Below are 15,037 nucleotides of genomic sequence, written 5' to 3'. Positions count from 1 at the left end.
TGTGGCTGCTCAGACCAACATAAGCTATAAATGCTCTGCCATAGATCAGACACAAATAGTCTCTATGAACATTAGGGTGGCTTTTCTAATTTTGCACATCTCATGTTTTTGCTTTTTTGGGGGGGGGGATTTAATTCAATTCTGCTTTGCTCCTAGAGCACAACACTTTCTCTGATGAGGGCACACCATGCTGGGAAGTCCTGTGCCAGTGTCTCCTATGTAATAAGCAGAGGATTATTAAAAAGATGTTGGGTAAGGAGAACGACTAATTGAAAGGGTCCCCATTTGGAGGCATTTCTTTTGATAGGGGCTTCCTGTCCAAAGAGTTATCTCAAAGGGTTATCCCACATTTATGGGAGCTCACAAGATGAGGCAGGGAAAGATGGAGAGAGAGCGCTTTAAAGAAGGCCCCTCATTTTTGGGATGTGTGGTTTATAGGATCGAGAAAATGTGGGGAGAAAGCAATTGACCTCAAGAGATTTGGATCAATTTTCTCCACCTGCTTGTCATTTTTAAAAAAAATTTAGTCTTTTATTTTTCCCCCTGTTACAGGTAAAAACAAGTTTTAATATTCATTTTTAGAACTTTGAGTTCCTAATTTTCTCCCTTTTTCCTTCTACAAACCCACTTATTGAGAACATTGCTTATTTCTTATAGCACAATAGTATTCTATTACTATCATGTAATACAATTTGATCAGCCATTCCCTCAATTTCCAATTCTTTGTCATCATTAGAAGAGCTGCTATTAATATTTTTGCTCCATATAGGTTCTTTTTTTTTTTTTTTTTTTTTTTTTTTTTTTTTTTTTTTTTTTTTTTTTTTGGTTTTTATATCTTGGGGTATTGACCTAGCAGGAGTATTGCTTGGTCAAAGAGAATATGTGGTTTTATAGCACTTGGGATAAGGTTAAGAAGACCTTTTGGGATCACTTAGTGTTCCCTTACATTTGACAGAGGAAGAAACTGAAGTCCTGGAAGGATGATACTTGGCGGAAGTGTGGGGAGTAGAGGCAGAAAGCTAAAAATAGAGAATCTAGAGAATGAGAGGATAAATTTCTTGGGCTGAAATAGAGATGGTGAGAATGAAAAAGGATAACTGTAAGATACTATTTGAAGTAAGAATTTGGTGACTTATTGGATAGAATATACAAAGAGTCAAAGATGACTTTGGGGATTTTAATTTAGGTGACCAGGATAATGGCAGTATCATGAACAGAAATAGAAAAGTTCAAAGGGTGAATAATATGAGGGTAATAATATAATATGGAAATAATAATCAACAATAGTTATTATTTAAGACTTTAAGGTTTGTAAGCATATATTTTCTAGTTTGATTCTCAAAACAATCCTATATGAAAGGTTCTATTACTATCTCCCTTTTCCAGATGATGAGATTGAGATTGAAAGAAATGACTTTTTCTCACAAAATTCATGTCTGAGGCAAGTCAAATTCAGGTCTTTTTGATTTCAGGGCCAATATTCTATCTATTATGCCACTTAATAGCTTGGAATTTTTTTAGGTTATAGAAAGAAATACTAATAGGGATGGTTTATGAGAAGCTGAAAATTAACAACAATCTTGTATGAGAGTTTAAAGGACTCTATATAAAAACGTTGGGTCAAAGGAAATTTCTGTTTTGAGATTAAGTGGTAAGGAAAAAGAACTCCAATCTAATTAAGCATAAATGACACAAAACAAATCCAAAAACTTAAAACATGAATCCAAGACACAGTGTAGCCAAACAGTTGGAAACCCACAATCTCCTTTAAACTGCCAGGAAAAACAGAAGATTAAGAGGAAGGCTGTAGCTCAGGAATCAGCTGGAAATCTTGATGCCTTCCTAGGCCATTTGCCATAAAGAAAGCTATGTAGCTATAGTTCTCCATAGGTTGGTAAAACAAAAAACAAAACAAACAAAAAAAAACTAGCCATATGTAGGAATCTATCAAGGTAAGCATCTTTGGAGAAAAGCTTGTTACCATTTAATTCAAACTCTACCATTAAGATTCTGTTTTCTGCTTTAGTAATTTCTCACCTGGACTATTGTTAGAGCTTGGCAAACCCTTTCAGTTAATCTATCATGCTTTTACAGTCTATTCAAAACACTGAAGCACATTTATTTTTCCCCCACCTGCTGTAATTCTCTTACTCCTCTCTTTTCATGCAATTAGATCAGTTTTCTGTTCATCAGAGAATTCAATTTAAAATTTTAGTGTCAGCTCTTAAGATACTTGCTCCATACATAACTTCGAACTTGTATGGGTTTAATTCACATTTATGTTTCTGTTCACACTTGGCATTCTTTAATTGATTTATTTGTTGGCTTGCCATCTGTAGATATGCAATATTGAGTGATCACAAATGGCTTCTTTCCTCTAAAGCTGTTTCAAAAACTATTTTCCTACCTTATTACAGTTAAAGCTGGGCTGCAATCACATCTCTCCTCACTAAACACTTAAAACTTGTCTTATAGCTCTATCACAAGTCAAGTTTTTTTTTTATTTTCCTTTTTTTAATTTTATTTTTTTACTAGACACAAGTAGTGACTTATTCTATTGGGAATTCATTGCTGTAGTGCTCCCTAAAGATTCAACAAAAGCTATGATCTGCCCTACAGCAAACTTCACGTATATGCGTCATTTGAATCAGTACATTTGAGTGTTAGTTTTTGGGACCTTTTCTATGGAGCTATTTCAGGAACCAGATGTTGGATGGCACAGTGGGTTGAGCACCAGGCCTGAAATGAGGAAAACATCTTCCTGAGTTCAAATCTGACTTCTGACACTTAATAGCTATGTTACTCTGGGCAAGTCACTTAACCCTGTTTACTTCAATTTCCTTATCTATTAAATGACCTGGAGAAGGAAATGACGAACCACTCCAATATCTTTGCCAAGAAAACTCCAAATGAGGTCACAAAGAGTCAGATATGATTGAAAAATGACTCAGAAACCACCATACTGTCTAATCTCCATCAGTCCTTCTTTCCTAACATTTTTGTTCCTTTAAATTCACCAGGAGCTGTTCATAAAACTACAATCCAAGATTTTTTGTGATTTTCTGGTAAACTTTCATTTGGGGCAATCTTTAAGATTTTTATCAATTTTATCAATTTAGATGGAATGTCTGTTTTGTTATTAATCCTGGTGAGGTGCACATAACCTTTCCATCTTTCTTTTCTTGCTTTGGCCATGGTAATCTAATCAATATACTTTTGTTCCTGAAAAAGGTATCTCAAAGAGATCTTCCTTTGGCTGTTTTCTGGTTCAAAACCCACTTCCTTGGCCAACAGTCCCCAAATGTGTTGTTTCCCCTTATCACAATGGAAACTCTTTGAGGGCAGAGAATTTCACATTTTGTATTTATATAGCCAACATTTAGTACAGTCCTTGGTATATAAGTGCTTAATCAATACCTATTCACTTATTAAAATTTTTTTAAGGATTTATTTGAATATATCAAACTGGAGTTCCTATATAGTTGATATTTATCTTTACCTTAACTAGTAAGTCCACTGATTATCTATAATAGACTTAGAAATTATTCACAGCTCAGCAGCATTTATTTGCATAGATATTCATAAGAGAAAGCATGCTGAAGTGAGAAAATATTGAATCTGAAGGTAGGGAAGCTGGATTTGAATTTTGAATGAATGAATTAACAAGTACTCATTAAACACTGATTATGGACCAAGCATGGTGCTAAAATACTGCACATACAAGTTTTTACATCAAGGTAATGCTGTTCTCAAGGAGTCCCAAACAGGGAAAATAATACATGAATGAATAAATGAACACTTATTAAAGTGCTTGTTATATATCAAGTACTGAGGATATAAGTATGAAAAAAAAAAAAAAAGACAATCCAGACTTTCATGGAGCAGCACACTCTAACTGGGGAAAGCAATACATAAAAGTAAGCTCAGTCTGGGCTGTTAAGGTTAACAAGTTAACAAGAATGCACTAAGTGCCTACTGTGTATTAGATGCTATACTCTGGGAATAAAACAAACAAAGAAACAAACAAACAAAAGCAAAAAACAAACAAGAAACAAAAATCCCTGCTCTCAAGGATCTCATAGTCTAATGGAAGAGAAAACACAAACAGCTATGTGCACATAAATACTGGACAAATAGGAAAAATCACAGAGGGAAGGCTATCGCATTAAAGATCTGAAAAGTCTTCCTTAGATGCATTTCTTATAAGGTTACTATGGGCCATGCACCATGCTAAGCTCTGGGGAGACTGTGAAGTCCTAAGGAACCAGTGACAAGGTAGATGGTAAAGCCCCAAAGACCATTAGGTTACACTACATTAGATGACAATTTCCCAGGAATCTGGAAGACAGAGGCAAAGCAGAGACGAAGGCAAGGAGGGCTTTAGGATGCCAAACTTGGTGATCTCCTATCTCACTGAAAGCAATAGAGGAGGTGAACTCCATCTCATCCACGGGGTAGGAGTGGTCAGATATAAGCAGTCAGAGCAAGGGAAGGGGCAAAGATAAGGATTACCCTGGTGCTGCCAGGTCTATCCACTGGCCAGATGAAAATTGGGCAATCTAGGGCCATGGCTTAGAGGAAGGGATAGGAAGAAGGTGTCACTGAAGTTGATGCCAGGTGCTCCCAAAGAGAAAATTCATAATTTCAAAGCCTAGTTTCCTCATCTGCAAAATGGGAATGGTATTTTACATTATCTACTTTATAGAGTTGCTATAAGGGAAACCTTATAAGATTGTTATTCTGTGTGTATACCTATGTGTTTGTGTGTAAGAGAGAGAGGGGAGGGAGAAAGAGAGAGAGAGAGAAAGAGAGAAAGAGAGAGAGAGAGAAAGAGAGAGAGAGAGAGAGAGAGAGAGAGAGAGAGAGAGAGAGAGAGAGAGAGAGAGAGAGAGAGAGAGAGAGAGAGAGAGAGAGATGGAGAGAGACAGAGACAGAGAGAGACAGAGAGAGAGAGAAAGAGAGGGAGAGACACGAGAGACACGAGAGAGACAGACAGAAAGAGACAGACAAAGACAGACAGAAAGACAGAGAGAGAGAGAGAGACACACACACATCGAGAGAGAGAGAGAGAGAGACAGAGAGAGACAGAGACAGAGACAGAGAGACAGAGAGAGACAGAAACAGAGAGAGAAGGAGGGAGAAAGAGAGAGACAGAGAGATACTGTATCTAGTGCCTTCCAACTCTCTTCTTGACAAAAAGAATCTCACATAAAGGCACCAGGTGTCTGAGTAGCCTATGAAATGTTGGACTTGTTAATTTTTTAATCCCTAACCATTTTCCCCAATATTCTTTTCACTATTGTTCCTTTGTACTAAAGTTCCCAAGTATCAAAGTTCAGGTTGACTTGGTGTGGGGGGAACCTAATCCAAATCTTCATAGATTTTCTTTCATACCTTTGTAACAAATGTTAGCATGTAAGCTACAATTAGTATGGTAGTCTTCTTACATATGTAAAAACAGGCTTGATGATTTATATTTTAACAAGACAAAGCCTCATAACAATAGTCCCTTAAAATGTGCCTTTCTATATTTCTTCTTTTTACTTTCTCCATCCTCAAAAAGCAGGGATGTTTTAAATAGGGGTTTTTAGCCCTGAGATAGTTTAATTAAAACAAGAGTTCTTAGACCTGAACTCCTCATATATAAACAGATTTCAAGGAGTACATAAATTTAGATAGAAAAAATACACTTTTATTCCAATATAATTGGTTTCATTTATAATCCTATGTGTTTATGCATTTAAAAACATTTCCCCCCTGAGGAGTCATAGATTTTACTGTACTACCAAAGAGATCTACTCCACAAACAAGGTTAAGAACCCCTATTTTAAAGATATGCTGGATAGAGAATTTAAAAAGGAAATAGGGATAGACAAGATGGTAAGAAGGGAGAGGCGCAAAAATCTCACTTGGCTTGTTTTCTCTATCCAGGAAAATGATTTTTAGCCTGGGAAGGATAAAATAAATGTGGTTAGCAAGAAATAGAAACTCAAAATATGTGAAGAGATGCTGAAGTAGCATTTAGCTGCTTTCAGCTGTTTCAATAATAATTCTTTAGCTCAAATTTCTAGTCTGCTTTAATGTTTATATGTCCTCCCCAAAACACATGTAAAAATATTATTGGTATTATCTCCATTCTAAAGACAGAGCCATTAGGGGTCAAAGCAGTTAAATCACTTGTCCATGGGCACACAACAAGTGCCAGGAGAAAGATACAAAACTAGGTCTTTTCTTGATTAGAATTGGTTCCAATGCTCTTTCCACTATACTGTACTTCTTCCCAGGCTACCAGCCCTAGAAAAATGAGTATCTATAGCATGAAAAGAATCTATAGATGTTAGTCAATAAGCATTTATTGAGTACCTGCTGTATGCCAGGCACTGTGCTGTGTGGTAGATGTGATTCATGTTCACTAGTAGAGCTCTGAAAAGTTCCATAAAATGAGAATTACTACAAGACTAGAGGTGAATAATTGTTGAGAAATTTTAAAATGAGAAGATAGATTCTTCTTACAATAGACAATCTACAATTTGTGGCAAATTTCAATAATATATTCATTACAGGTATGAATTGTAACAACAGTTATTTTAGGGTGTTTGATGACACAGAGTGTTGGGCTTGAAGTGAGGAAGACTCATCTTTAGAAGTTCAAAGTGGTCTCAGATGCTAGCTTGTATGGCACTAAGCAAGGTTGGTTCAGTTTTCTCATCTGTAAAATGAGCTGAAGAAATGACAAACCACTCGAGTAGTTTTGCTAACATAACTCTCAAATGAAGTCAGGAAGAATCAGAAATAACTGAACAAAAACAATAAGGGAGATGGTGATCATTGAGGATCCATGTTGGTTATTAATAATAGATCTGTCACATAAATAAACATTTCCATACATACATATATGTACATTTATATGCATATATGTGTATTATATATGAGAATAATATATATGTGTATGTATTAATATATGTGTATATACACTGTTATTTTACAGGTAAATAAGAAGAATGCTACAAGCACAGTGTATCTGGATTTCACAAAGGTATTTTTGAGAATGTTTCTCATGTTATATCTTTGTGGACTAGAAGAAAAAAAAATGTGGGTTGGATAACAGTGGATGCAGGACTAATTGAATGAGTAACCATACCCCGCCACCTTTGAATTTTAAAAAGACATGTACAAAAAATAGAAGGGTATGAATATAAAAGGATGGTAAAGTCCTACAAAAATAGTGTCAGAAGTGCTAAAGCTCAGAATGACTGGTGTAGAAAGTTAAGGAAAACACAACTGGAGTTTTTTTTAAGCTATATTTATAGGGTGAAAGAAGAAAGAAAAGACCACAGAATAGGCAGTGACATTCAGGAAGGATAAGAATAGTGACACTGAACAGTGCAAAGAGATATAACTGCTATTCAGTCCATGAAACGACAATGGAGATAGGGCAGAACCCCTCCATTTTTGTTTAGGCTCCTTTTTTTTCCTATTAAGTAGAATGATTGGCTGGAAAACAGAACAAAAATATCTAATAATTGAAGATAGAAACTTAAAACAAATAAAGAGATAGGAAGAAAGCATTTACTGTTCATGATTCAGTTCAATTAAATTATGAAGTAGCTAGTATGTGCTAGGAACTGATAATAAAGGGAAAAACAAATTTTCTTGTTAAATATCAATAAAATAGTCCCTACCCTGAAAGGGTTTACATTCTTGGAGGGGGATTGAGGCAGGATGGGGAAAAGAGAGGTGGGAATTTTTCTATTTTTGTGTTGTTGGTCCTTTGTATACATTATTTTCTTTGTTCTTTAAAATGCCTTTGTATTAACAAAATGAATGCAGACAAGATTAGAAGGAAAGCAATAAACTGGGAAAATATTTTTACAGTCAAAGGTTCTGATAAAGGCCTCATTTCCAAAATATACAGAGAATTAACTCTAATTTATTAAAAATCAAGCCATTCTCCAATTGAAAAATGGTCAAAGGATATGAACAGACAATTCTCAGATGAAGAAATTGAAACTATTTCTAGTCATATGAAAAGATGCTCCAAGTCATTATTAATCAGAGAAATGCAAATTAAGATAACTCTAAGATACCACCACACACCTGTCAGATTGGCTAAGATGACAGGAAAAAATAATGATGATTGTTGGAGGGGATGCGGGAAAACTGGGACATTGATGCATTGTTGGTGGAGTTGTGAACAAACCCAACCATTCTGGAGAGTAGTTTGGAACTATGCTCAAAAAGTTATCAAACTGTGCATACCCTTTGATCCAGCAGTGTTACTACTGGGCTTATATCCCAAAGAGATCATAAAGAAGGGAAAGGGACCTGTATGTGCACGAATGTTTGTGGCAGCCCTTTTTGTAGTGGCTAGAAACTGGAAACTGAATGGATGTCCATCAGTTGGAGAATGGCTGAATAAATTGTGGTATATGAAAATTATGGAATATTACTGTTCTGTAAGAAATGACCAACAGGATGATTTCAGAAAGGCCTGGAGAGACTTACACGAACTGATGCTGAGTGAAATGAGCAGGACCAGGAGATCATTATATACTTCAACAACAATACTATATGATGACCAGTTCTGATGGACCTGGCCATCCTCAGCAACGAGATCAACCAAATCATTTCTAATGGAGCAGTAATGAACTGAACTAGCTATACCCAGAAAAAGAACTCTGGGTGATGACTAAAAACCATTACATTGAACTCCCAATCCCTATATTTATGCCCACCTGCATTTTTGATTTCCTTCAAAGCTAATTGTACAATATTTCAGAGTCTGATTCTTTTTGTATAGCAAAATAACGGTTTGGTCATATATACTTACTGTATATCTAATTTATATTTTAATATGTTTAACATCTACTGGTCATCCTGCCATCCGGGGGAAGGGGGTGGGGGGTAAGAGGTGAAAAATTGGAACAAGAGGTTTGGCAATTGTTAATGCTGTAAAGTTACCCATGCATATAACCTGTAAATAAAAGGCTATTAAATTAAAAAAAAAATGCCTTTGTATTAAAATGGCCCTACCTCAACATTCAGCCTAAACTGATCTTTCTAAAGTTGATACTGGCCTCTTAATTGCCAAACTAAATGGCTTCTTCTTCTCTTCTCACCCTTTTTGATCTCTGTGCAGGTTTTTTTTTTTATTGTATTGATCACCCTCTTTTTGGTACACTCTTCTCCCTAGGTTTTTGTAACCTCTGTTCTCTTATCTGACTACTTCTTTCCAGTCTCCTTTGTTTAATCTTCATCCACATCAGCCTTCTCAGTTTTATCTTTATAGCACCTTTAGTATATGTTTCCATTCTCTCTGACACCAGAATCATCTTAGGACAGGTCCTTATCACCTCATGTCTGGATTATTGCAATAGAGTGCTGGTTAAGTTCTCTGACTCACATTTCTTCCTATTCCAATCTAACTTCTACTCACTCTGAATCACCTCAAGTTCAAATATAAATTCTTCTGGCACTCTAAGCCCTTCACAACTAGGCTCCTCTTATCTTTCCAGTCTTTTTTATAAAGTATATTAACCTACATTGTTGATGGAGTTGTGAAATGCTCCAGTCATTCTGGAGAGCAATTTGGAACTATGCTCAAAGGGCTATCAAAATGTGCATACTCTTTGATCCAGCTAATTATCTATTAGGAAAGGGTTTTTTTTAAAAATAATATTATTTTTTAATTTTTAATTTTTATTATTTTTTAATAATAGCTTTTTATTTTAAAAACTTCAAGCTCCTCTGCTTTCTAGGATATCATATTCCAGGCCTTTTGATCCTTCACTGTAGAAGTTGCTACATCTTGTGTAATCATGCTGTGGCTCCTTGATATTGAATCGTTTCTTCCTGGCTTCTTGCAGTATTTTCTCCTTGATAAGTTCTGGAATTTGGCTACAACATTCCTTGGAGTTTTCAGTTTGAGATCTCTTTGAGGAGGACGATCAGTAGATTCTTTCAATGATTATTTTACCCTTTGGTTCTGGTATATCAGAGCAGTTTTCCTTCATAATTTCTTGAAAGATGCTGTCCAGGCACTTTTTTCACCATGGATTTCAAGTGATCTAATAATTTTTAAAGTAATTCTCCTGAATCTATTGTCCATGTCAGTTTTTTTTTCCAATGAAAATTTTACATTTTCTGTTTTCTCATTTTAATTTTGTTTGACTAATTCTTGATGTCTAATAGGATTATTAGTTTCTACTTGCCCAATTCTAATTTTAAAGGAATTATTTTCTTCAGCTAGCTTTATCTCTTTTTCCACTTGGTCAATTCTGCTTTCTTCAGTGAATTTTTTCCCATTTGGCCAATTCTAATTTTTTAGGTTGTTTTCTTCAATTAATATTTGTGCTTTGTTTTCCAAATTATTGAATCTTTTTTTCATAATTCTCTCACATAACTCATTTATTTTTCAAAATTTTCTTCTACTTTTCTTGATTTTCTTTACTTTTCTTCCTTTTTGAGCTCTTCCAAGAGGACTTTTTGGACTTGAAACCAATTTGTTTTTCCCTTTGAGACTTTTCATGTAGGTATTTGACTGTAGATGGTCAGAGACAGTGGGGAACCCTGGGCAAGGTATAAAATCCTTTAGTCCAGTAAAAGGAACCCTTCTGAGATGTCTGGTTTGGCTCTCCATCTCCTTAGGGGCATCTAGACCTTCCTGAGAAGTCAGGGGACTTGACAGCCGGTGTGTAACATAACAATGTTAGCACATGCACAGTGAGCTATAGTTATATAAATGTATTAGGGTAAATAAGGCTGAAAAATTTTTGAATAAACAGACTCCTGTTTGACCATCTTTGTGAGTTCTGCCTCTTCACTACTCACTCATGATCAGGATTCGGGCTGGTACCGAAATCTTCCAATGAACAGGTCCAGATATCCTTGTCTTAATTTATGTTCGCATTTTCTCTGTCACCATATCTTTCTTTGGTCAAGCTCTTTTTTGTTTTTGGCTTATTTTTCAAAGCTGAATTCTGCTCATGGGGAACAATGGATATTGTCCCAAGTTTCTTGCACTGGAGTCAGGGGCTTGGTCACTGGCTTTCTATTCTGGGGCTTCTGAAGCTGATGGCTTTCCCACTGTGCTGTAGTGGCCAGGATTCTAAGTTGTTGCCTAGTTGTTCCTGTTGTGCCTTGGATTCTAAGGCTGGAAGTTAATCTATGCCTCAAACTGCAGGACTCACAGTTGACCTGCTGTCCCACTGGCCTGCTGAATCAGGACTGATTGCCTCAAGTCTATGTTGTGGTTAAGAACCTCCAGTTGGCTTGCCCAGACATTGCTTGTGCTCCCCTTTTACCCAAGACAGATCTTTCCTGAAATCCTTCTAATTTATCTTAGACTAAAAAATTGTTTCATTCTATATTTTTGTGCATTCTGTCACTCCAGAATCCTTTCAGAGGTTTGATTTAATGTTTCTGAGGAAAAATGGGGAGAGTTCAGGCAATTTCCTAGCTTGGCGTTACAACCCAAAAGTATTGGTTTTCATTTCAAATTGCTTTTTGCATTATCTTCCAAAAATTATCAGGTGATCTTTAGGTGGGTAGGTGGTACAGTGGACAGATTGTTTGCCTTGGCCTCAGGAAGGACCTGAATTCAAATCAGGCTTTAGACCCTAGCTATGTGTAAGTCCTTTAACACTTTTTTTCTCAGTTTCCTTACCTGTAAATGAGTTTGGGAAGGAAATAGCAACCCACTCCAATACCTCTGCTGAGAAAACCTCAAATGGGATCATGAAGTGTTAAACATAACTTAATAACTTAACACGAACAACAGATCCTTTAAAATCAGACTGAACTTTGATTGTGCCTTAGAAATAAAGTTCTGAAAGGCATCCCTTCCAGAAATGGTTTCTTATTGATCAGTGTCTCCACCTTCTTTGGTTATTTTCTTCAAGACATTTAGATATTTAACTGTTCTGTTTTCATCTGCAGTTGAACTTAATTATTAAAGCCATCAGACCAGTCCCAAGTTTGCAGCAATTTTTTTTCCTATTCAATTCATTCCTATTTGCATTCACTACCTTCAACTTGAAGCTTTTGTCTAAATGGATGCTCTGCTTAAGAGTAATGTGTTTTTTATTGTAATCTTTAATACATAAAGCTAAAAGGTAGGCCATTTCACAGTAATACCTTTATGCCTTGAAGTTGTTTTTAAACCACAAAACTAATGAAACTTTTTTATTTTGCATATAGATTTTACAACCATAGATTAAAGCATTCTAAAATCTTGTCTTGTTTTAGTTACTATGACTAATAGAAACAACAATAATGATAGTTAGCACTTATATTGAGCCTACTATGTTCTAGGCATTGTGCTCATTTTACAACATTATTTCATTTGATCCTTAAAGCAACCCTAGGAGCTGTTATTATTATCCTTACTTTTACAGTTGAGGAAACTTAGAGTGTATATCATTACTGTCTGTGACAAAATTTGAACATAGGTCTTCTGGATTCTAGGCCTAGCACTCAGTCCCCACTGTGCCACATAATTGCTCCTGAGATTGTAAACTCCTTGAAAACAGATTGTCTTTTGACTCTTTTTGTATCTTCAGTACTTACCACATTGCCCGGCACATAGTAGGTATTAATAGATATTTAAGATATAATTATCATTATGATAAATAATGTAAACATAACAAGTTATATTGATGTTAATATATTCTATTAATAATTTAAATAATACTTTATGTAGTTATTATATTATTGTTCTAGATTTTTATTATTTGAACTTATACTAATCATCTTTCTGTATTTGCAGTCCAATTTAAAAAATAGCAAATAGTTAAATATTAAATAAATATTTATTGATAGCCAGATTGCAGTTATTATTTCCATTTTATAGATAAGAAAACTGGGGCTTGAACTAAGTTACAATTTAATGTCATATATATATATATATATATATATAAACCTAGGTCTTGCCATATTCCAAACCCAGTACTCTGCAGTATATCACAGTACAATATACTCACATTTCTGAGGAATCAAATCACCAGGTTCAGGTGAACTACATACACTAAAGAACTTGATGGATGAAGCAATGGAGTTTGATTTGTATGAAATCATTGATAGCATGTTTAACCTAAGAGTTGAGGGAGTGAAAAGAAGAGGTGTGTGGTGATACAAACATGGGATAAATGATTAAGAAACTGACCCACACTAATCCTCAAATATTTCTACTTCTGAAAGTAATTATTAAAAAAATTTAAAAGGCAACTTAATTGGAATAAAGGTTAAATTTTAAACATATGGATTTAACATATCCTATGCACAAAAAAAGTGAAAGACATGGCTACAAAATAGTTTATGTGAAAAATATTTAGAGATTTTATTGAACTGCAAGGTCATTATCATCAACAGAATATTATGACAGCCACAAATGCTAATTATAATCTTACACTGCATTAATATAAAGCAGGTAATAGTCTTGGTGTATGCTGTCTAGGACAAACAACATATGAAATATTATTTTCAGTTCTAGGAAATAGGTTTAAAGCACAACACTCACAACTTGGAACTTATCCTAAAGAAGATACCAGTATGGTGAAGGAACTGGAAACCATGTCATATAGGGACTGGGTGAAGGATGTGAAGATAGTTAGCTTGGAAAGTGGATTGAAAACAAATATTTTCAAGTTGTTGAAGAACTGTTATTTGGAAGAGCTTAAACTTAATCTCCTTGGCTCCAACAGGAAGACTTACACGCCCAGAGGAATAGAGGGTACATATATTAAAAACTCTATATGTATAAATGAAAAAAAAATTAAGCATTGGGGAGACAAATACAAAAGCAAAGGCAGTTTTTGTCCTTGCATTCTAATGGGGAGAAAACAACCCATATATGAAGTGATGGTTGGGATGATGAGTAGGGGTCGTAGGGAAGTAGACTGATATGTACTATCCAGGAACAATGACAAAAGTGGATTTGATCATAGTTTATGATACCAGAATTGGGTGGGAGTGATGGAGTTGGGCAACAGAGAAAAAAATCAGGAAGAGACAATTGGTGAAAAGATTGGGAAGGAGGTCTCTGAAAAGAAAGAAGTGAAGTGAAGTATGGCTAGCTGATGTTTTTCTGAAAGTTTCAGGGATGGTCACTCATTAATAGGAAAATTGTGTCATAGGTTATTTATTCATAAGTCACATAGCACCATGATATCTATTGTCATTATTAATTTATAGAGTAGGATACATTCACCCAATAATAGGTTAAAAAATAACAAAAAACAACTCTCTAAAGATTAAAACTATTCAAATGTTGAATGAACTGCCTTAATGACTTTCTTCATCTCCAAAAAATTTTTCGAATAGTAGCTGGATGGCATCTTGTTGAAAATATTGTGGAAGGCAGTCCTATTTAGGGACGTATCAGACAAATACTTCTGAGGTTCTTTTCAAAGTTAAATATAAGTGCTCTGAAATTATTTAACTAAACAATGTGCATGAAATGAGAGAAACCTACTATCATGTTTAAACTTAAATTCCAAGAATACAAAATAGTTTTAAAATTATTCTTTTATTTAATTCAAGAACTGACAATTTCTTGAAAATCACTCTATTGTGTTTTTAGAAACTTGAGAAAATTAAGATAGCAAACTATATAGCCAATATAATTTAGTGTCAAATTTCAGATCACATATAATTTAACTTAGGATCTAAAACATTCCTCTAACAAATGTTAAGCTCTATAGCACTTCATCAACTATTAAGCATTAGTGGAAATTTTGGGGAAAAAATTGAATTATTCAAATTGAAAAAAGATTAACTTATTTTGGTTTGTTAAAATGTTAAAGGATCTAGTGATTGAATACTAAATAACTCAATTTACAAATAATCTAAAAGACAACATTATTGCTAGACCATTAGGTTTAAATCAACTTTGGAAAGTTTACCATCAAAAAACCTAGGTCCTTCAATTGATAATTTATAAGCATGGATGAAAGGCCCTTCAAGATACTAACTGCCATAGGTGTTTTTTAACTTTCAAACATTAGGACTCAACTTAAAAATTGGATGAACCAAATAAACA

The sequence above is a fragment of the Sarcophilus harrisii genome, chromosome 1, assembly GCF_902635505.1.
Source record: "Sarcophilus harrisii chromosome 1, mSarHar1.11, whole genome shotgun sequence".
In the NCBI taxonomy this organism is placed as follows: Eukaryota; Metazoa; Chordata; class Mammalia; order Dasyuromorphia; family Dasyuridae; genus Sarcophilus; species Sarcophilus harrisii.
The sequence above is the reverse complement of the archived record's forward strand: the minus strand, read 5'-3'. Positions refer to the sequence as shown.